Here is a 21591-nt window from a genome sequence, read left to right on the forward strand (position 1 = left end):
AGAGGCAGGGAAGGGCTCTGCCACATGAGCACACTCGAGGGCTTTTGCACATCTGCTCTTTTGTTTTGTTTTGTTTTTCCCCTGCTTTGTTTCCCCCCAGCCCATCAAGGTAGGGAGACGCAGCCCCTCATGAGCAGAAGGGAACCTGCTAGTTGGCAACTGCATGAATTTGATGGTGGTTTTTTTTGTTTGTTTTGAGCAATCTTAATTTATCAAGTAGCAAAGGGGGAAGACGCCCCGCCCAGGCAGCTAGGAACAAGCAGTTGCAGAGGGCATCTTTTCTATTCTCTTGCAGTGATAAGAACTCTCTATTTGTTTGAATGATGGTGGCTTCACGGGAACACCAATGCAGAGCCAAAAGACGACAGCTGTGACGTAAATAGAGGAAAAAGCAAACAGACTCGGTACTACGCGTTAAGGCAGCAACGGGACACGACGGTGGAGACGCCAGGCTGCAGGGAGAAACAATGCAGCAAGACAGAATGACAGATGAAAAAAGAAAGGTTACAAAAGCAGAACAGACTAGAAAGGCACTTATAGGATAATAATCCTTGCCTCTGTTTCTAATTATATCTGTAATACTTAAAGCTGAAAGGATTTTAGAAGGCCAATTTACTTTTCGTCCTCTATGCCATTTTCTGTTGGCGTTTGCCCCAAATGCCTGAAGACAAATGGCTGGTTTCAGCATCTGCTAACACATGCGTGCAGCTGGGGTGAAACACTGCCCAGGAAACTTCACAAGGGATGGAGCCAAACCAGGGATGGACACAGCCCCAGCAGACCAGGACAGGGCAGGGGGAGAGGGATGGGCACAGGGCTGCAAGTGCATAGCACTGGATGGCAGCACTCACTGCACCGGGTGGTAGGAAAATGAGCCACTGCCTGGGGCATGCTAACCACCTGCAGCAGTTTCCAGCTTTCTCCAGGATTTTAAAAAGGGCAAGGGTTTATTAGGGGAAGGCTGGTAACATTTCCCCACTGCTCTGTCTCAGCTTTCAAGTCTGGCTTGTTTGGTATTCTCTGGTCAACAAAACCCACAGGAAAGGCACCACGGCAAGCACAAGAAGAGAAGCATCCCTGGGGGTTAAAATCCACCCATGGTGGCCAGGGCAAGCTGGGCAGCCCCCATCAGACATGTCCCTGTCCTCAAGCCTGCCCAAGGAAATGCAAACCCAGCAATACCACTGCAGTGACTCTGGGCACCTTCTGGTGATGGTTTTAAACCAGAAAACTGCAGAACAACACCGGACTGAAAGTTAGACATCAGCTCAAAACACTGTGTACTGGATTAACCAAGCAGAGATAAAAATTGTAATCTCAGAGCTATTCGGAGCAGACTGCTCTGGAGAGGAAGCCGTACTTAGCTTATCTCCTCGCGAGCAGTAGTACTTCGGTTTCATCTGGAGTGCTGTCACTGTAAAGAGATGCAGTGCTCTGAGAATTTTAATGCCTTATGCCCTGCTTCAAGAAATCAACCCAAGTTTCAGAACACCAAAGCCTGTCCCAACAAGCAATCGGTACAAACCATCATAACTGGAAACACTTACAATTTGGAAATGCACAAACATAATGAAAAATGCAGCAGCACTGCCAGCACACTGAGAATTAATGCTGCTATCTGGAGGGAAGGGGAGCATCTCTACGCTCACTATTTGCTGCATGATTCACCTGAATCTCTCTGCTAATTAGCGTTTTCTACCAGAAGTAGGGGGAAGGGAAAGACTTTTGGAAAAGAAAAACTACACCAGAGATGTTGTTATAACAGTTCCGAATATTTCCAGTAATGCTTCAGATGCTGCAGTGAGAGATCTTACCCAACAGCTTTTGGAAACAAGGCAGTAATATTTATCATCATCACCTTCCCCAGCTCAGTATGCTGAAAGCTGAACAGAGAAAAAAAAAAACAGACAGCCTTGGAACAGTTAAATGTTTGGGGGGGGTTGTTTTGGCTTATTACTGATAACTGAACCAAAGCAGGAAAACAGTCTGAGGGGACAGGCTGCACACACCGCACCAGACCTTGTCCCACAGCAAAGATAAACACACTTTTGCAAAAGGAGGAAACTGTTCCAACATATTGAGCAGACGTTCTTGAGATTTCTAAAATTATCTTTCCGACTGCCGAGCCTGAATCCCATACTCCTTACAAACAGCACTGCCCGAGACTCGTCCCCCTACAACACAATGTAGCGCCCCCATGGCCTGATACCATGGTTTGGTACATCAAGGACATACCTGCTCCTGGAGAGGGCTCTTCCAGGTGCTCTTTTCTTAACCAGAAGCTTATGAACAAGGGGCCCCACTGCTTCCTCAGGCAGCCAAGGGTCAGATCCCAAAATGAGGACAGATCAGAGCCAGTGTGAAATCAGAATGGTGCGAGGGGCTCAAACCAGCCACTTCCCAAAGCCACAGGGAAAGGCAAAAGCGCTACCGCGTTGCACTTGCAATTATTTTGAGCAATCAGCTTTAGAAAAACACTAATAAATAAGGTTCATTACTCCTTTCGCATAACAGTACAACTTGTACTTAACCTTCCTGTCACTAAAGAAATATTACATTTAAGAAAGCATCGCAGTATCAATTTAACAACTGAGCAAACAATACCTTCACGCTGTTATGCCTGTTGACCTTTGATTTACAGCTACATTTTTGTCAGGTTTCTTTTTTTTTTTTTTTCTCCCCCCTCTTTTTAAATTAAGATGCTTATATCCTGATGGGTAACAAAGTTCACTCTATTAAATTAACATCTGCCATCAATAATGCACTATCAGAGAGTCAAACATTTACAAAGCATCGAAAACAGGTGACCGAGCATTGAATGGTCTTCTTTTGGATAGGTTAAGAAATTAAAACCCAGTCAACACGTGAAAGCTAAACACTTTTTGCACACTTTTTTGGTCTGTGAACAGTGGGCTCCAAACACTTGGCTTTGGGGGTGCCACCAGAGGAGCCCAGTGGGACGGCGCAGGCTCCTCGCCGCGCAGAGGTGACCAGGCCGGACGCTTCATCGGCCTCGTGTGTAGAGCACTGACTGATCTTCCACAGCTATTTTGATTAAAATAAAGTTTTCGAGAGCAGCCCTTCTCCTTCCTCAGCCCCAGAGGAAGCTTTACACAGGGTTCCTGGAGACTAATCCTGCCCTTTCTCCCATTTTAAGATGGGAGGAAGAAGTTCAGCAGTTTCTTACACTACGTGAGTGTGGATATTAGCAGAAACCAGCCCATGGCTTGTATGGCCTTGGCTTCCCTGCCAGTAGGAGCAGTATGTGCTGGGTGAAAAAAGTTGTATTTCTTTGTGTGAACCCTTGTAGCTCACTGCTCTCATATGCAAGTACCCACTGTCACTTCTGCAGCATTTAAAAGAGGCAAAGGAAATGAAATGAAGACATTATCCTCTTAAAACAAGCGCTTTTTTGTGCTAAGGCCTTCAGTGAAGAAATATAAAACGCGATTGCAACAAGAGCTCGGATTGCTGTTTTAGACTCTAATGGCTTCATAACAGTAATTAAGGCTTCTTCCTGACTTCATAACTATGCCATAATGCATTTATCAAAAGCGTATTACCACAATGGACACATTCACTCTTCCTGCAATATTCTGCAGCTCCCTTTGGACACTATCAGTAAATAAAATCTTATGCGGTCCAATTAAAGAAAGCATAAATCCAAATCATTTCTCTGTGGCTATCTTTGTTTTGAACACACTGCTCTGTCAAATTTCTAAAGGGAGAAATGTGCAAGCATTTTGAATATAAAAAAAAAAAAATCCCCAGAACAACTCCAGGATGCTGAGTCTTTCTTTTCTTAAGAGCCATAGGAAGGAAGGAGGAGCATTACTCAGGAGCTTTGTTTTTATCACAGAAGGAGAGGTTTTGACAGCAGAGAGACTATTGTCAAGTGCATTTGGACTCACGTCAAGTTTCTGCCTTGACAAATTGGACTGGGAGCCCTCTCACAGTGAAAGTGCACGAGAGAACATAACATGCAACGCAGAGCCATTTCTCCACTTCAGCGAGCAGCAGAAGGGAATTACAGACCTCTCCCCCTCTACAATTCCCTCCAGCGGGCTGCAACGAGCCCAGCAGAGCAGCAGCGCTCCGCAGGGAGCTGCTCACGTGCGTGTGTCCTCCCACCAGCCCCCTGCCCACGCAAACCCCACTATTTTATTGTGGGGAACACACATCGCTGCTGCCAGCTGAGCTGCAGGAGAAGCGGCACATGTGTGAAGCTCACACTGTGTAATGACTGCTACCAAAAGTGCAAATGCAAGTGGGTGAGTATTGGCATGAACTATGCTGAATGTAGCTAAAATTAGGGCTGGCAATATGGAGAATCCATAATATCCTCTGCACCTGGGTAGCTCTGGGGACTCGAGCCCAAACATGCTTTAACTGGAGGCTGGAGGGAGGGGAAAAAGAGGGAAGATGCAAAATACACATGACCTTCTTCACCATTTTTTTCCTACCCAGCAGAAGGGATTTTGCATTAGCTACCCTGCAGAAACAACAGCTAGGGTGGAGGTATTTGGGAACACATTATCATTTCTTTGAGCAAACGAGAGATATTTTAAACCAAAGTGGTACTCAGTTCCAGCAGCAATTCTCAGTCCTTGAGATACTCTTTTTGCTATGTACTTCTCCCACATCTCTTTACCACTACCCTAGGAAAAATTTGGCAATTTGTTTAAATATAGATCCATTATTATTGAGTACTCAAGCCAGAAGTAGCAAAACCTACTTCACATAAGGGAAGCAGAGTGCTTACCATCCCTTACTAGTTAATCTGTGTTCAGTGCAGAAGGTTTTATAGCAAGGAGCTCTGACTCCTCCTTGGTGCAAGGACAGCTGTGGGCAGGAACCAGACCATGACTTTTCACAGTATTTCTGCTCCTCTAAATTTAGTACCTATGCAAAAACCACCACCGAATTTCCCTAGCAGCACCGGAGAGGTGAGGCACAGTGAGCTCTTTGTTTTTTTTGTCTCTGCATTGTGGGGAAAGGGGCTGGATCTCTCAAGAAGTCTTCTAGAAATCCTGTGGGTGAAAGGAGAGAGTACTAGAACTGGCTGCAGCAAATGAAAAGTGTAATTCAACATACTGACACGTGCCTCACCAAGGTGTTCTATTAGCTACAGAGGAAGGAGCTGCACCAACATCTATTTAAAGAAAAAATAAAATAAAACCCTAGGGACAGCATTATCCAGGGGCTGTTCCTGAGGCCACCAGCCAGAAACCGACTACCAAGCTTTCATTCAATAAGGTACTGCCACAAGAAAATTACCTCTTGGTGCTAATGGGCTCTTAGTTATAATCCACCTCTTTGAATAAGGAAAAAAAAAGCACTTATCAAGGAATTTACTACAGATTTCCTTTAATAAGTCCTTCCCCCATTCAGTGTTTCCCAACAGGAGCTGGCCTACCAACTACCATCACCAGTAATTCTTCCCCACCAGGGAGACAGTAAAATAAAGAAATTCAGACCATACAAATGCAGCTTTCATCTTGGGAGCAAGTTATTAGGGGCCTTCTCGCTGCCTGGCTGACGTCTGTACCCACCGCTGGCCCTTTCCTTCTCCATTAACTGCTTGCAGAGGTAGAAAAGAAGAAATGCTGAACACGTAAGGTGCAGTCAGAGACTCAAGATATACATACTCATTTAACTTTATTTATAGTAGCAATTATTTTAGTTAGTTAGTTTTATTTACACTAAGAATAATAGGCCCAAAGGCCCCTGGCAAAAGCATCCTGGTAGGGCAGCTGGCTAAACCGCCATCGTGCTGTGCCAGGTATTCCCTATCCGAATTGCCTACTCTTGGCATATCCCAGAAAAAAAAAAAAAAAAAAAAAGTCAAAAAAAAAAAAAAGATTCCCCTCTAATTTCCCAGAGCTCCTGAGACTTCCTACCTGCTTGGACTGCTCTCTGCCAGCTCCATGTCGCTGCCAGCCCAGATCTCTTGGCCAGTGCCCTACTTTGAGAGTGCATGCGGGGCAGCCAGCCTGCAGAAACCCCGCAGAGCTATCAACAGGGCTGCACAGGGAATGCACCGACAGGTTCCTATCCAGAGCTCAAAACGCCTGGAAACCCCCTTTATTTCACACTTCTGCAGCAGATGGTGATGGAGCACATTGTGCACACTTGCAGCGGGGTGAGCACACGGAGCCTCCCAGGGCCAAGACCCCCGGACAAGAGCTCAACAGCAGCTGCGTGGCACGATGAAACGCCCGAGAAAACAAGCACTGCCCAAGCTACAACCCTTCTGCAGGGTTCTCGCATCCCCAGGACATCACACTGCTGCAGAGAAGCAGCTTGGACAAAGCTGGGCTGCTCGATTCAGGCTCTGGACGGCTGCACCCATGAGGACGGGAGCAGAGGCAGAAGCAGCAGCCCTGGGGCTGAGCCAAGAGCTTGCAGGGCAGGGAATAACATCGGTTTTTCCTCAAGCAAAGCCCAGCCTGGCAACTTTTGTTCCACTGTCCTTCAAGTGCATAAACACGCTCCTCTTAAGGAGTTTACCAAGAATAAAGGAACTAACTCTAATAAAGTTTTATCGCTTCCTACACCCGGTCCTCAGGGGAGGACCAGCAAAACTTTGTGGGCAGCCCTAGCAAGCGTCTGAGATTACGCTGGGACACATCTACAGTGGAAAAATAGATTCCTGCTGATATGCTGGCAATCGGAAGCGTTAAACATATTCAAGATATGTTTAGCCCCAAACCAGAAAGGAAGAAAAAAAAAAAAAACCTTCGCCCTCACTTATAAGCTGGTCACACCCTTGAGTTCCCAAGAACTCATAAAATCCTCACAATCCCTTTGGAAAAGAACCACAGGCTGCCCTGCAGCCAGGGAAGCACGAGGTTTTGCAAGTGGAAGGGAAGCCACAAGGAACCAGGTACTGAAGGGCAGGCGAAGAGCACAAATTCATGTCAGGGCCCAGCTACAAACACAAAGGAGTAGAAATCAGAAGGGTTTCTGCCCCTTATATCCACAAGGCACTTTATGCAAAGAAAAGCACAGCGCTTTATTTATACAGAAACCTTCTTTTCAGCCCGCACCACTTAGCTATCCATTATCAACCCCAAAACAACAGGGCACAGGAGGCTGCTTTAGTGAACAGCACGAGCAGGAAACACAGAGATGTGGAGCAAGATTTAAAGCTCAAATGATTCAGGCACTGTATTTTACAGGAGGTCATTCCCTGGGCCTTTATACTTCATTTATCAAATTACATTTGAATTGGTGCAGTCATCCTGATTCAAGAAACCATAATGCACCTTTCCCCTTCAAAAAGGGGAAATAAATACTTTATTTTCAAAGCATTTTGTGCCAGAGGATCTCAAAGTCCTTCCCTGCCACTGTGCTTCATAAAACCACGGAGGCAGCCAGCTGCTTACCTGCGGACGGCCGTCAGAGGTGCCAAGAAGTGCTCTGCCCGGGGTGGCCGGCATCTCACAGCCATTATTTAGCCCCTATGTGAGCCACTTACCCGGGCTGCTGCCCATAACAGCTGGGATCTCACAGCCATAATGTTTTTCTACTGCTTCCACTCAGAAACACCCCGGTGTTTGCTCAGGAGCCGTCCCATCACGAACACACACGCTGCAGCTCCACGGCAGCGGAATTTCTGCAGAAAGTCAGCGAGAGCAGCGCTGGCTTGCCAGCCACCTGCACCACCTCCCCCTTTAACTCCAACCCAGAGGCATGTTACAATTGCATTATTCCTGCTAAATAAAATTATTTTCCCCTGTTCCAAGACATAAAACAACCGCGTTATTATAGTCATAGCTACCGTGATTTAATAATTTGAACAAAAGACACATACAATGATAGGAGCATATTAAGTAGCCCAGCACTTCATTACAGCTGGAACCAGCATTTATGATCCCCGAAACCAAAGATGGTCTTGAAAATTATATGCCCAAATGCGTCACTTCAAAATTACAACTTAATCATATAATATTCAGCACAGAGCTTTAAAAAAAGCTGATCGCCTTTTGTTTTTTTTTTTTCCAGAGTGAAGAAAAGCCCTGAGATAATAAATCATTTAATGCATCGGTGGAAGCAGATTACTTACGAAACAGGATTTGCAATGCAAAAAGTGAATCATGAAGCATCACCTTCACACTTCACCCTTCCTCACGCACGGCTGCTGAAGGCTGCCTTCCCAGCTCGCCCACCGCCTCCCACGGCGGGTCAGGGACAGGGCCAGCAGCCCATTTCTCCAGCATCCCCCTGCACAAAAGGGTTTGTCACGCTCTCGGAGCCACGCGAGGAACGAGCTGAAGCACAAGCCAGCCGCCCCAAATCCCCAAGTGCCACGAAAGCCCTAGGCCAGCTCCAGCTGTACGGAGAAGTTAATCTAGCAGAACGCTTTGAGCACTTAGCTACAGCCCAAATCCAGTTCTTCGCCAAGACCGAGGACAATATGTTATTAACTGAAGTTTAATTATATCCACATATCCACAAACATACATTTCTAGCTGAGGCACACAACTGCAGCTCTGTAGATTTGTTTGCTCTTCTAGTGGTCCCATTAAGAAATTAGTTTTGTGCTCACTTTCGTAGTCCAGAACACGCATTTATCTGGGATTCAATTTGCTCCTGTTTTGTTTCCATAGGAATTTCACTGGTTTCATATTAATTAAATTATGCCAGCAACAGACAACACTTCACAAAGGACCCTCTAATCAGTGGCTAATAAGGGCGGGCTGTAATACTGCATTTGTGTAAAATTGGTAAGATTATTTTCAAAAGACAAAGCACAGCCTCAAAGAACACGCTGCTGTCTCCCCACCTATCAAGCGCAGAAATTAAGTAGATCTTAATTATTACGTTTGCAATGCTTTGGGTAAGGCGCGATCGATTTCCAACCAGTATCGCTTCCCTGTAGGAAGAAGAATGGAGCTACTCGTAATATATGGACGATGCATTTTGCTTTGATGAGAAAATCTGCAGGAAGAATGAGTCAGCAGCAGACACCTAGCCAGGTCTCCACAGCCAAGCAACGACTCTACGGGAGCCTCAGCGCGGAAGCCTTCCCACTCCGAAAGACCCAAGTGTAAGAAAATCACGTTGAAAGGCTGCCCACTCTCCCCAAAACAACCCGATAACCCAACTGCCACAGAGGCAAGGCAGCTAGCTCTGCATGTTTTAGATCTTCCCACACTCTTTCAAGTGCATCGAGTGCATGTGCGAGCGAAGAGCGCGCGCTCCCTTTCTAATGGAGGGGGCAGAATTCAATTAATGACACCGATCTTTAAAAGTCAGCAGAGACTGCACAAATGGCTCATTCGGGAAATTTTTCTTTCTGAAAGCTCCCATGCACCATAATAAAGCAACCATTGCAGGCATTCATTTATTAATACAGAAAGATTTATTTATGAGAGATCTGCAATCAGCTTAACCTCTGAAAGCGCAGCCTGATGTAGCTTAGCCCCTGGCTAGAGTTTCTCGGCTGCTTTTACGTCAGGAAGCGGCGCCCATCAGCTCCGGGGTGAGCTGAGCACAGCCCAGACAACACCCGAGCACTCGCTCGGACTGGAGGCTGCCAAAGGCAGCGGGCTCCCAGGATCTGCTGTGATGCTGGGCTCTGACACAGCAGAGGGACAGCAGGTAAGGAGAGCTAGGAGGTGGTAAAGCCTTCACGAATGCCGTGGTGCAAGCCCTGGGAGCTAGAGAACGCTGGCTGCTTTCCTTAAAGGCTGCTAACTCAAGGCTACGTTACCCAAACCCTGCCCTCCTGCTAGAGGCAGCCCGCTCTCAGCTGGTCGCAGCACAGAACAGGCAGCACCTGCACATCACCAGGTCTCTGCTGGGCACAGCACTGCCAGAGCCACCGGCAGCAGGAGGTTGGCAATGACAGAGGCACTTTATTCCAAGCAGCAGTACAGTAAGTTCACTTTTATTCAGGACACAAGCTAGCTTACATTTAAGAGAAAGGGGAAGAGAATGGCACAGGGAGTTACTTCAATTCGTAACAGGCAGCTACTAAGAAATGAGGAGGGAAGTTTTACCAATTTATTTTTTATTTTTGGAGATGTTCTTCCAGCATTTCACAAAGCCCAAAGAGTCAGTAAAAGCATACTTCAGGTCTTTAAGGAAGCAGATCCACATACCACCTCAACAATCTCTTATAAGAGACAAGCCCAAATGAAAGCACTGTCCATTATCCAAGTATCTGGATCCCAGCCTTCCTCAGCTTGGCTTTTATCACTAGCAAACAGCCACGGTGATAACGGTGAGGCTGAGGACAGCTGCCTGGAGAGACAGCGGGGACTGCTGAACACAGTACAAACTCAAACACAAGTCTCACTATATCAAATTCAAAAGCAAGAGCAGTTTTTCCACCCACAGTAGCCCAGGACCATAGTTTTCCTTCCTGCTTTCCACCCATCCTGTTTGGGGAACTCCTTCATCCCTGGCCTCAAAGGGCAGAAAGCAGCCATCAGCACAGACGTGAGCACTCTGCAGCCCTTTCAGCACACCTAGAGGGCTGGGCCAACCCCTCCAAGTTATCGCAGTCCGGCTCTGCAGGGCAGCAGTGCCCTACACACCGTGGCCTTGCCAAGAGAAACCCTCCCTGCCCCGCTGCTCCTGGCTCCGCACAACGCAGGCGCTGGTACCGGGCCAAGACTGAGCATCCGTGTCCTCAAAACACGGGGAGAGGGAGAACTGCTCAGCGCTGCCTCGAACACGAGAGCCAACAATTACAGTGGATGACATCTTGCATGTAAAAAACCTTTGAGATGTTAATGTTTGTCAGCCCCATCACTGTGTCTCCCCCAGAGCCTCTCCCCTGAACTCCAGGAAAAAGCAGCAGGGTGCTCAAAGCAACGGGGAGCATGGGCCAGAAGGGTGACATGAAACAAACGGCTCAAGAAGCTTGTTCCACATGCAGAGGACGTTACCAGGAAGGACAGAAAGTAGTACTGAAAGAGTCCACCTGAACGAACAGCACCAAGTAATTGCCTAAGAGGCATCATGGTCAACACAGCTGCCAGGTCCACAAGCCACAGGGATGCCCTTGGCCGCTGCTGATGGGGCAGCAAAAGGGACAAGAGGGCTCAAAAATCCTCGAAGGGTTAGCAGCTGGGGAGCAGTCACCTCCCAGGGGCTGGGGAGCCCCTAAACCACCCCGACAGGAGCATCTCTGCCCACATCCCCTGCTCCCGCCTCACGCGGTAGCTCCTCACCAGCGGCTGATTAAAGCTTGCACTGACATCTGAGGACTCAGAGGCAAATCGAAAACCCTACACTTCTTAATCTGATTCATGCTTTTTTAATGACTGGAGTTGGTATCATGCGGAAAGCATCTTTTGCAAGACAGTACTTTGACCACTGCTGTTCATAAATATAAAAAGACTTGCTAATGCTTTGCTAAACTCCTCGCAGAAGTATTTATATCAGCACCCCTCTATTTTTTCCAGCAATAATCTAATTCATGTGCCTCTTATCTTAGCTATGAAACAGAATGTTAAATCCAAGATCACAGCTCATTTAGATAAATGGGATTGGGCACATCCAGCAAATCATTCCTGCTGTGACATTTCTACTATTGACAGAGTTATTTCCAGACCCAGCGTGGGCAGGGAACTGGGAGGACTCGCACACTTCAGCACAGTCCCTGCCCCTCTTTGAGGTTAAACAGGAATAGCCAAATTTTCAAAAGGGCCTGTACCTGGGTCTGGGCACATGTTAATAAGCGTTCTGGCAGCCCTTCCCAGAAATAACCTTCAGCAGTTACCTAGAAACATAATCCATCAAAATAAACCTCATCAAAAAAAACAAAAAAAAAACAAAAAAAAAAAACTTTTTACTGGTAGATTGCATTCTAGCTATATACAGAAGAATTAGTACCCAAACTAAAGCCATTGATCAAGGAAATGAAGCAAATTAATTTCAAGATTATTTCCTTAGACAGTTCATATATAATCACAAACAGTGCTGGCTGAAAGCTTCCCTTCCATCATTCTTTGTTACTCGACCTCAGTCCTTAAGAGCAAACCCGAACCTCACAGACCTGTACAAGACCTCAAAGCACCCAGGGGAACCTCAGCACCTGGTAGGCGATGGCCTGAAGCTAGCCTATTGCTCTTGAGCTTAGCACCCAAATCATCGGGAGCAGATTAACCATTCTAGCCGAGTAAACTGAAAGTTCTCCTTCAGCACTGGGCCATTCCCCTTTTTTCTAGAGCTCCTTCCCCATGTTCCTTTCTAATCTGAATAAATACGGTATTTGCATCTCCCTCCTCTTATCCTCTTTTTTTTTCTTCAAAAAAAACAAACAAAAAAAAAAAGCAAACACGACTGCTGGGATGATGCAGATACAGCACGAAGATTTTCTTCAGATCCTCAGAGCGCTCCTGATCTGCATATTGATTTTTAGTCATCATTCTTCACAAACAAGCTGGATACACAGGAGGGTTTGTCAATAGATCTGCTGGAGCAGCTTTCTGCCTGCTCACAGCCAGCGGGGCCGGGCACGGGGACTGAAGCAGACTCACCGTGCAGTACTAGAAGTGGTGCTTTTTTGGATCACTTGAAGCTTTCGAGCCGACACGCAGACAGAAGTGGTCGCAGCCGGTCAGCCACACCCGTCACAGCGCTTTCCGTGCTAGGGTTATCTCACTGATAACCTGCAGGCACCCCAGGGACAGCCGAGCCACGTGCACATCCCCACGCGGATGTTTCACGGGACATAAACCCAAACTTGGCTGCAGCACGCGATTTCCCAGCATTGCTCCCGAGCACTGCGTGAGACATGCTCCGCTTGGTCTTCAGAGGAGAAACCAGCATTGATATAGGGGAGCAGACGTGCTTCGTATACAGATGCAACACAACTGCTTGCTAATACCCATTAACAGCTGTACACCTTCCTAAGAACCTGATTTTGAGCCAAAGGAAACGCAACTCACTATTAGGACAAGGATCTCTAGACCCACACGCTGCAGAAATTCAGTTACTCCTAAATCAGGGAGCTGGTACTCCACTCAGCCCCATCACAGGTGGTCTGCTTCTAGGAATTTAACAGCTGTGGGCCAAAGAGACACACAATTTCAGGATTTCCATACGTTCTCTTACTCGGGTAAAATTCCCACACTAACCCTTAAGCACTTGCTGGCTCTGGATCCACGTTCAGCCCCTGCTGCCCTGGGAGGGAGGTGTGGTGGCTCCACCTATCTAAAGTCCTAGGGCGGGTTCTGCTCAAGTCTATGAAGTTTTGCTTTTGGCCTCAGTAGCAGTGCAATAAGACTCTAAATAGGTCCACGGACAATAACGTAGAGCAACCTGAAACAAGTGCAAGAAACCAGTAGTAGGAAAGAGAAGCTCCAAGGAGCGTAGTTTCTGCAAATAAGGTTGTTTTCTTGCAATAAAAAGATGTTAAACATCCCTCTTATCTGCATAACACCAAACAGCCTTTGCTTCCCAAAGGCTTTAAGGCAGCAGTTTTCTGCTACCTTTCCCCCACCTCTACCTCCCCTGGCATTCCTGCTCTTCCTCAGCAGCCTCCTGGCAGCCCCTGGGAGGTCTCACTGGAAACCATTAATTAAGTACGTGTTTGTCCTGTCTCTTTCACAGTTAGAAGGACGTTTAACAAGTTAACCCCACATTTCTTTTCTCTGTCTTACCAGCAGAGTTTTGGATGACTAATCAAAAGACTGAATATATTCTAAAGATCTAATTCCCCCTTCACTACTTATGCCAGGCAATGTCACTTTGACACTAGGCTGGCTTTCGACTGCAGCAAACTTTCCCACTTAACAGCCCCATAAAACCAACGTGCTCTTACCAGCAGACAGAAGTGCTTTTCGCTCCATCTCTCCCTCTCCCGAGTCAGCTCCAACTGTCACCAAAACCACAGTAAGCATTTTCCTCCTTGGGAACTGTGTGTTCTTGCAGTAATATTCAGTGGACCAGAAGAGTCTGGCATGAGAAAAATATCTGATTTCTTGGACTAACTGCCAGAGAACCTGTCTTGGCCAGATAGTTATTACCACCAAGAACTAAAAATTCAGCTGAGTAGGTTAAAGATGCCCTCGGCAACTAATACTGGCATTGAAAACAGTGATCAAGCATGCAGCCACTGCAGATAACAGCTTCGGGGCCAACAACTGCTCCTTAAAGAGTGCTTCTTCCTGCAGTTATTTGTAACCGTGAGCAAAACGTTCACTCTGTAAGTTAGTGCAAAGATGTGCAGAACTCCCAGCCGTGAATCGCTACCCCTACTTCAGTAAAAAGAAAAGCAGTCAATAGCTGTGCAAGAACCTTTCATTTTTATTTTTTTAATCTGTTTTCAGATTCGAACCAGTATTTTGGCTTAAATCAGACTAAGCATTTAAAGATTGAATTTATTGTTTTTTGTGCAGTTCGTACCACCTTAGACCTACCTTGAACCTTGATGTACTGACCCTGGGAGCATCCTGCACATCTTCCCCTGCAGGGCAGAGAGCTGCCGCGCTCAGATGGCGAACGGCTCGCCCACGTGGCCCTCAGCCGTGGCAGGGACCGCTACCTCTGGGCAGCACTGAGGAATAAGAACTGACTGACTTGTAGGAGACAAAACAGACACAAACCAGTTTCAAACCAGCTTCCTAAAAACCTGCTCAAGGCAAGTTTCCCCCAGATCATTTCAACCATGTTTTCGCTTCCCAAAAATTGTGCTTGTGTGTTGGAAAAGATGAAAACCATCTCTGAAAACTTCCCAACAAGTTACCTCTCCACCCTGTTCTGCCTCTCTAAGGAGCCTTCAATCACTTCATGAACCATCCCTTTCCACCATGCATTAAGGCATCACAAAAGTGAGTCTTCAAGCACGTGTTCTGCTGTCTGTCCCCCTCAGGAAGGGTCCTACCCCACTTCACGGAAGGTTGCCATTGGGAATTTTATCAAAAATTACACAGCACCTGCTCTGTGCTATGCTCAGGACACCCTCCTCTACAGAGCTTTTCCATGAGGGGTTGTTCATCAGGTCTTTTTTTTTTTTTCTTCTTTTAAAAGAATCTGGGCCAAGTCATCCCTGCTGTAGCTTTAATGACGTCAATGAGCTACAGCAAGGGTGAAATTGGGCCATTATTTTTTATGTCCATATGTCACGTGCCCATTAAAGAAAAAAAAATGCGAAAGAAGATCAAGCAAGAAGAGTTATTGAATCAAAAGACTATCCTGTGCAAAGATTAACATCTAGATGTGGAAAGTTTCTCTTTTGTTCCTGCTGTGCATTTATAAATGTAATAGTTTATGGAAAAAGAAATACTTCTGTAGCGTTAAGGTAAATGCAAGCTCTGCAGTGACAAATTATATTCACATTTTATATCCTGTTTTGATAAAAGTAACAAAAAAAATCTTTACCAGGAAAAGGCCTCTTCAAAACTCAACAGAAGAAGTGACACAGTTGCCAGTAACTGTTCATTTCTCCCCAGTAAGCCAACATTAATCATACCCTGCATACCACCAGCCAGTAATAAAGGCCACTGGACCTTGTTTTGAGCTCATTTCTTAGTAAAACCTAACCAGGATTATACAAATGTCAAAATCAAAACATATGAAACAGAAATCTACACCTAAGCGATGTTTTCTGTGAATGCTCAAAGCCCTGAACACCAACGTGGAAAGGAACACAGCTGGGGAGACCAAGCCCACCAGATGTAGGGCGCCGGGCGTGAAACGCAGCCGTAGCAGCCACCGCAGCCCATCTGCCTGCTGCCAATCGGGGCAGAATCTCAAACCACACAACGTGCCTGGAGCAGGCGTGCACGATGTATTTTCCACTGACCGTGCCCCAGACCATCGGGTCCTGCCCTGGGCTGTCAGCAACGACTCAGCCCGGCCAAACCACAAGATGCATCACAGCCAGCGAGACCCACGGGCAGAAATTCTCAGCCCCATATTTAAAAGCTCGCTTTACTCATACGCTCAAAGGTCACTTAACACATTAATGCTGTTCATTCATCAGCGGTAAAATTACTCACCACTATGCTTACAGAGTCCTGTCAATATGCCTTTAAAGCTGGACAATTTGTTGGAAGCATCCAGGAACAGCACTAAATCACAAGAGCGTGGTGTCCAGAATCTCTCCTTCATAGGTGACTTTTCATTCAAAGCTTAATAGGAGATTCCTCTGAAATCCTTGAGTCCAATTCTCTAACCCTCAGCTTTAGTCAAAGACTGTCTTTTTCCCCAACTGCTCTCACTCATAATTACAAGTTGTTTATTTTCACAATAAACCAGAACAATTTGGGGTTTTGCTTTTTTTTTGATCCCTGTCCCCCCCCCACCATTCCAGCACCGAAATCAAAATAACTTGAGATGGAGAACGTGTGACCTCCCAAGCCTTTATTTACAGTGTCACAAACCACAGGGGAAGGATCTGTCCGAGTTTTCCAGCTGGAATGGGAACAGCAGGGAGAAACGTGGTCTCGTTTTTGCGGCCGTGATATTTAACACATCACAGGGAAGGAGGATGGGGAAGGGGAGGAGAATTAGAAGCACGTAACGATGCCATAGAAATACTGGATGAAGAGGTCTCAGGCATGTAGGTTCATGCGATTACATCCTATCACCCCAGAACTAAACAGCTTTATGCATGTAAATGTAATTACAAAGCCATTCTGACACACGTTTATTGGTGCTGCTTCTTGACTTCTACATTACACGAGATCAGAAGATACAGAAGCCTTCTGGACTTCACCAGCCATGAATTTTTATTAGGCCTCTAATGATCTTGCTTCATGCTGCCACCCCCCAAACTGCTACAACAAAGCCTTCATCAAAAACAAGAAGCCTAGAAGCAGTGGAATCTGCCTCAGCTATTTAAACAGCGCAGACAAACACAAGCGAATGAGGTTTAGGTCTATAGAAAGTTACTTGCAGCAGGAAACCGTCAGTTTGTGGTTAGAGCCACACCAGTGTTACAGCTCTTTCCTCCCAGTTAAATACGTATGTCCAAACAGTTCCTCATGTCTAGGGCTTCTATTATAAAAAGGAAGAAAAGGACTGAGGAAAAAAAGAAGAAAAGCCACCCTAGATCCACCAGAAATTTCACATCAGACCATTCAGGAGACTACCTTTTTTTAACAGGGATATTTCTGTGCCTTTCCAAATATTTATGATCTGGATGGTCAGGTCTAACTCAGCTCACCTGTAACCACCTCCTACCCATACAAGGCCCCCAGTTCCCCTCCCTGACCTGCTAACAGCCTGGCCCCATAACGCGTGTCACCCGAACCCGTAACCTTTACACACTGAGGTACGGGAACACCGCGGTTGTAGTGCTGTTATGCTGCCAAACAGGGTTCCCCTCCTTGCTGGCACGGCAGCAGCCCTCACCCAGCTTTCTGAAGCGTTATCACCTCAATCTAACTCACTGTACAGTGTTTTGCAGTATGCGAAGGATCCAGCTTGACGACAGATTGCACACAATTCAGGCAGTTTCCTTAAAGCCAGCCCTCACAAGGGGTACTATTGGCATGTCACAGGTCATGCAGCAAGGCCCCCGGCAAGTACAGGGCACAGAAAAAGTACAATTCAGTCCCAATCTGTCTCCATGTAGAAGGGTGCAGGGCTCTGGGAGCGTAAAGCCACGTTCTGCCTCTTCTGACAGAGAGGCACTCACTCATCCCATCCAGCTTCTGCTCTCGCAGAAAGGGAAGAGGCAGAAGCAGTGCAGTGCCCCTGGACAGCTGGAGGCAGGATGCTGAGGGACAGAGCAGGCACCTCTGCAGCTGCATCAGCACCCTCCACGTCCCCTTACCATGCTGCTTCCACAAGCCAGCTTCTCACTGCGGTCCCACAGCCACAATAGGAGCATTGCAGGCGTTCAGATCCTGCTCTACCTTTCTGCTTCTGCCAGGGATTCAGGTCGCTTTCCTAGATTTTTAAATAATTCCATGCAAAATACTCCCAGGGATGACTTCCAGAGGACTGTCCTCCCATTATTTTTGCTCTGTCCTGCTTCAAAGCCTCTGGGCTGCACAGGGATGCTGGTAGAATGCTACAGCATTTTCCTGTGCTGTGGACATTGTTATTCAGCCCTTTGTTTTCATGAATGCTGCATTCCCTGATGATGTTTAAAACCCATTTTTCTTCTTATGTTCCTCACCTGCCAATCCAGGGACGTTACTTGCTCTCCAGCGATGCAAGAGGCATGAATTTGTTTCACTGGGAACACACCGAAGGCACTTTTCCCCTTACCCGCCCAGGCTCTCAACAACCACTCGGGCACCTCTTGGAGAGGAAGATCAGCCCTGCGGAGTGCTGAGTCCTTCAGGCAAGTGAAAAGAGCCGTGCCACAGTCCCAAAGCCATGAGAACCTTAAACATCGCTAAGGATTGCAGTTCTTTGCTGTTACTGCTAATTCAGAGAAATGTTCTCCTCTACAACACCCTACAGGGGAGCAAGGGGACATCGAGTGATCTATGGCAAGGGAGGCATAGTTTTTGAGACAGAGATGTCCTCCCTCAGCATGGGAGCACAAACTCACATGGCAATTAATGCCACTACATCAACTCCTCTGGTAAAGCTGCTGACAGCGGCGTCTGTTCCCGGAGAGACCTGTCCACAGCTCCACCACAGGGCTGCAGTGGGCAGAAGAAAAGCCGCCGAGCTCTCTCAAGAAAATTAGGTATCCCACCGAGGGACAAGCTGCAGCATCGTGAGCAGCCTACTTGAGCCAGCCCTGGGCTCTGCTGATGCTAAGAGAGGCTTCAGGGAGGGAATCAACACGGGGAAGGGCAATGAATTCACCGGGAGCCAATTTGCTGACAGGAGATAATTAAAGTATTCAAGTGACCCTTAATTTTCAAGGATTTCAGGTATTGCACATTAATACAAAGCTGGTGTCACTGTGATTTCAGTATAAGTGCTACAACTTGGAAACGTGTTTTCAATTTCTCTGGATTTCCTCAGTCTGATGTGTGAGCAGTCTCAGATCCAAACTCATTTACCCCTTCTCTGTTCTTCCCAGCAATCCATTACTCTTAAACCAAAAGTTGGGAATTTCGAGTTTTAGCATCCTGCAGCAAAACTGCAAAATTGCTACATCACTGTGTCACTGCAAAGAGAAACCTTTGGTGGAGTTAACAGTTAAAAACACTTCTTGACAGAGGGGAAAAAAATAAGCGGCAATGAACTCACTGGAGGAAAGTAAGGAGATGCAAAACTACCCATTCTGGTAGTTTAAAGGCTGACACCCCATCTACTGAAAAAAATTGCTGTTCAGCCACTAATTTTCTGTTCAGATTTAAGAGCACGATACACGCTTCTAGAACTCACATAAAGGAGGCTTTGCAGGAGCTGGAGACACACAAAGTGAACCCATAAGCAATACTCCAGAGGTTAGAGCACAAGGAAGTAGCAGGTACATACATTCATAAAAAGCAAAAGAGTCTCTTAAGATTTACATCCCCATCTACACTCTACTACAGAAGTTTGGCACGGCAATCCTCTTGAAATGTAAAGCAAGTTAGAAGTTCAGAGGATGGGAGGAAAAAAAAAAATGAGGGAGGTAGAAATGAACAACATTATGGCAGCACCATGGGCTGCATGCTGTTTATTTCAGTACAAATAAAATGTAATAAGGTTAAGATTTTTTTTTTTTTTAGGGGGAGACGCACAGAATATTTAAATACACACACAAAGTTTATGTTAATTGCACATCCTGCACAGCCATTTTCCCTTTTGATTTATTTGTTTGAAGGATTTAAAATAAACAAGAAGACTGACTGACCAGAAAAAGGGGGGGAGCATGAGTTTTCCTCAAAAAGAGGTTTATCACCAACACATGTCTACGTAATTTAAGCCAACAACGTCCTGTGGCTGCCAAGCCCTTCTCAAAGGCAACTTGTACAGCCATTCTTCCAGACTCCATTTTATCACGTTTCCCCTCGGCGGATATTCAAGTGGAACCCAAGCTAAGGTTAATCCCCTCTCTCACCAGCAAGCGAGTATCCACCGGCCTCATTACCATTCTCCCTAGTAACATGTAAATGTTTTCTTTTTCTAGTATAGGAGAGAAAGAACAGCCATCCAGCTGAACTGCCAGAACCTACCTTCTGCAAAAAATCTCTCTAGATGCTTCTGAATGCAGGAGGGAGCGGAGACAGCACTGCTGGAAAAGGATGTCACTGTTGGTCCACATGTGTCAACATCCTAAAGAAAGATAAAGCACAGTTGCTTAACTGCCTTGCCCATGGGAAATCAACAGCAAGACTAAAGCTGCATTATTTTCACAGTTATACCATGCTAATGGCTCCTATGCAAACAACATACAGCTACAACGTTTTATAATTGCACATCAGAGTTGCTCTGCAGACATCCCTCCGGTATGTCAGAAATTCAATACGTGATGGTAGGCGGCAATGAGCACCTCAGGGATTTAAAGTGCGTTCCAAGCTATGAGTCATCGCCATCTCTAACTCATGGAAATTTAAAAAAAAGAGAAGAAAAGAGGGAAGAAAAACACACACACACCGCACTGACCACTCGTTCGCTCGCTCTGCACAGTATCACAGCTTCCCCCCAAAGTGTTTCCCTTTTAAGTAGAGCGTTGAATGATTTTCACGAAGGGGAAACCATCACAAACCTCACTCCAGATGAAAATTAAAAAAAAATAATCATCATTAAAATCAAAAAGAATAAAAAAAATCAACGTAGCAGCATTCTTCCAGACAGCTCCCTGGGGAGCAGGCAGGATCCCACGTCCCAGCAGCAGAACCAGAGCCACCTCTGCAGCCACCCCCAGTCCTTTCACCGCGGTGGGGCCAGGCCCGCAGGACAGCAAGGGCAGGGTATGAAGCAGCAGCACCCACGCAGCTCAGAGCTGAGAGACACCAGGCCAAGGCGGCCCTTTACACCTCATCTCACCACCACCGGCTTCCCTCCAGGGCTGTTTTTGTCGGGGGAGCCGGGGGGAACTCTTGTGGTTTGCCTCGCCACGCCGGGCAGCATGCTGCGCTCCTGCAGGACTCCTCCTGCAGAGTCCCTTCGTTACCAGCAGCCTGGAAGAACTATTTTTAATGCTGCTTTTACAGCATCTGGCGAGCACTTCGGGTCACACACACGCACACGTGCTCCCCCCTCTTAAATCCTCCCAAGGACGTTCAAGTTCCTTTAGGTCTTTTTAATTTCTCGGCCTTTATTTCTGCCTTCGGTCTTGTCCTCGGTTGCTCTGCCCCTGCTGTCACCCAGGTGGGGGCCAGGACAGGGACAACCAGAGCACCTGCAGCCTCCCCCTGATGCCAGGCAGCCACAATATTCCTGTCCCTTTTGAGGATGGGTGCAGCCATCCCCCCTGACAGCAGGAGCTGTGGTTTGCACTACAACATGCAAATCCGGGTCCGCACACACACAAAAAGAACTGGACTCAAAATGCCAACGAGAACGAGGCCCCTGCCCTTCCCTTGCACACTCCATGGGGAGAAAAGTTGCATTAGCACGGACCAGCCAAGCACCTCTCAGAGCATCCCCTCTGCTGGGACCCAAATCCAAGCCCTAAGACCAGCACCCACAGCCAACAGGTTACAAAAAATATAACTAAAATATAACTAAAAACTATATAACTAACTATATATATATATATATATATAATAACTATATAAAAAT

The 21591-nt window shown here is 46.6% G+C and overlaps 1 protein-coding gene across 5 annotated transcripts in view; it reads right to left on the reverse strand.

Annotated features, from left to right (window-relative positions):
* Window positions 1-21591, reverse strand: part of PITPNM2 (phosphatidylinositol transfer protein membrane associated 2) — a 132701-nt gene that overhangs the window by 97332 nt on the left and 13778 nt on the right. For all 5 annotated transcript variants that reach the window (XM_032199240.1, XM_032199242.1, XM_032199241.1 and 2 more), the window contains exon 2: window positions 20040-20139. The gene's annotated coding sequence lies outside the window, so the exon portion shown is untranslated. The remainder of the gene's footprint in view (window positions 1-20039; window positions 20140-21591) is intronic.

The sequence above is a fragment of the Aythya fuligula genome, chromosome 17, assembly GCF_009819795.1.
Source record: "Aythya fuligula isolate bAytFul2 chromosome 17, bAytFul2.pri, whole genome shotgun sequence".
Lineage (NCBI taxonomy): Eukaryota > Metazoa > Chordata > Aves > Anseriformes > Anatidae > Aythya > Aythya fuligula.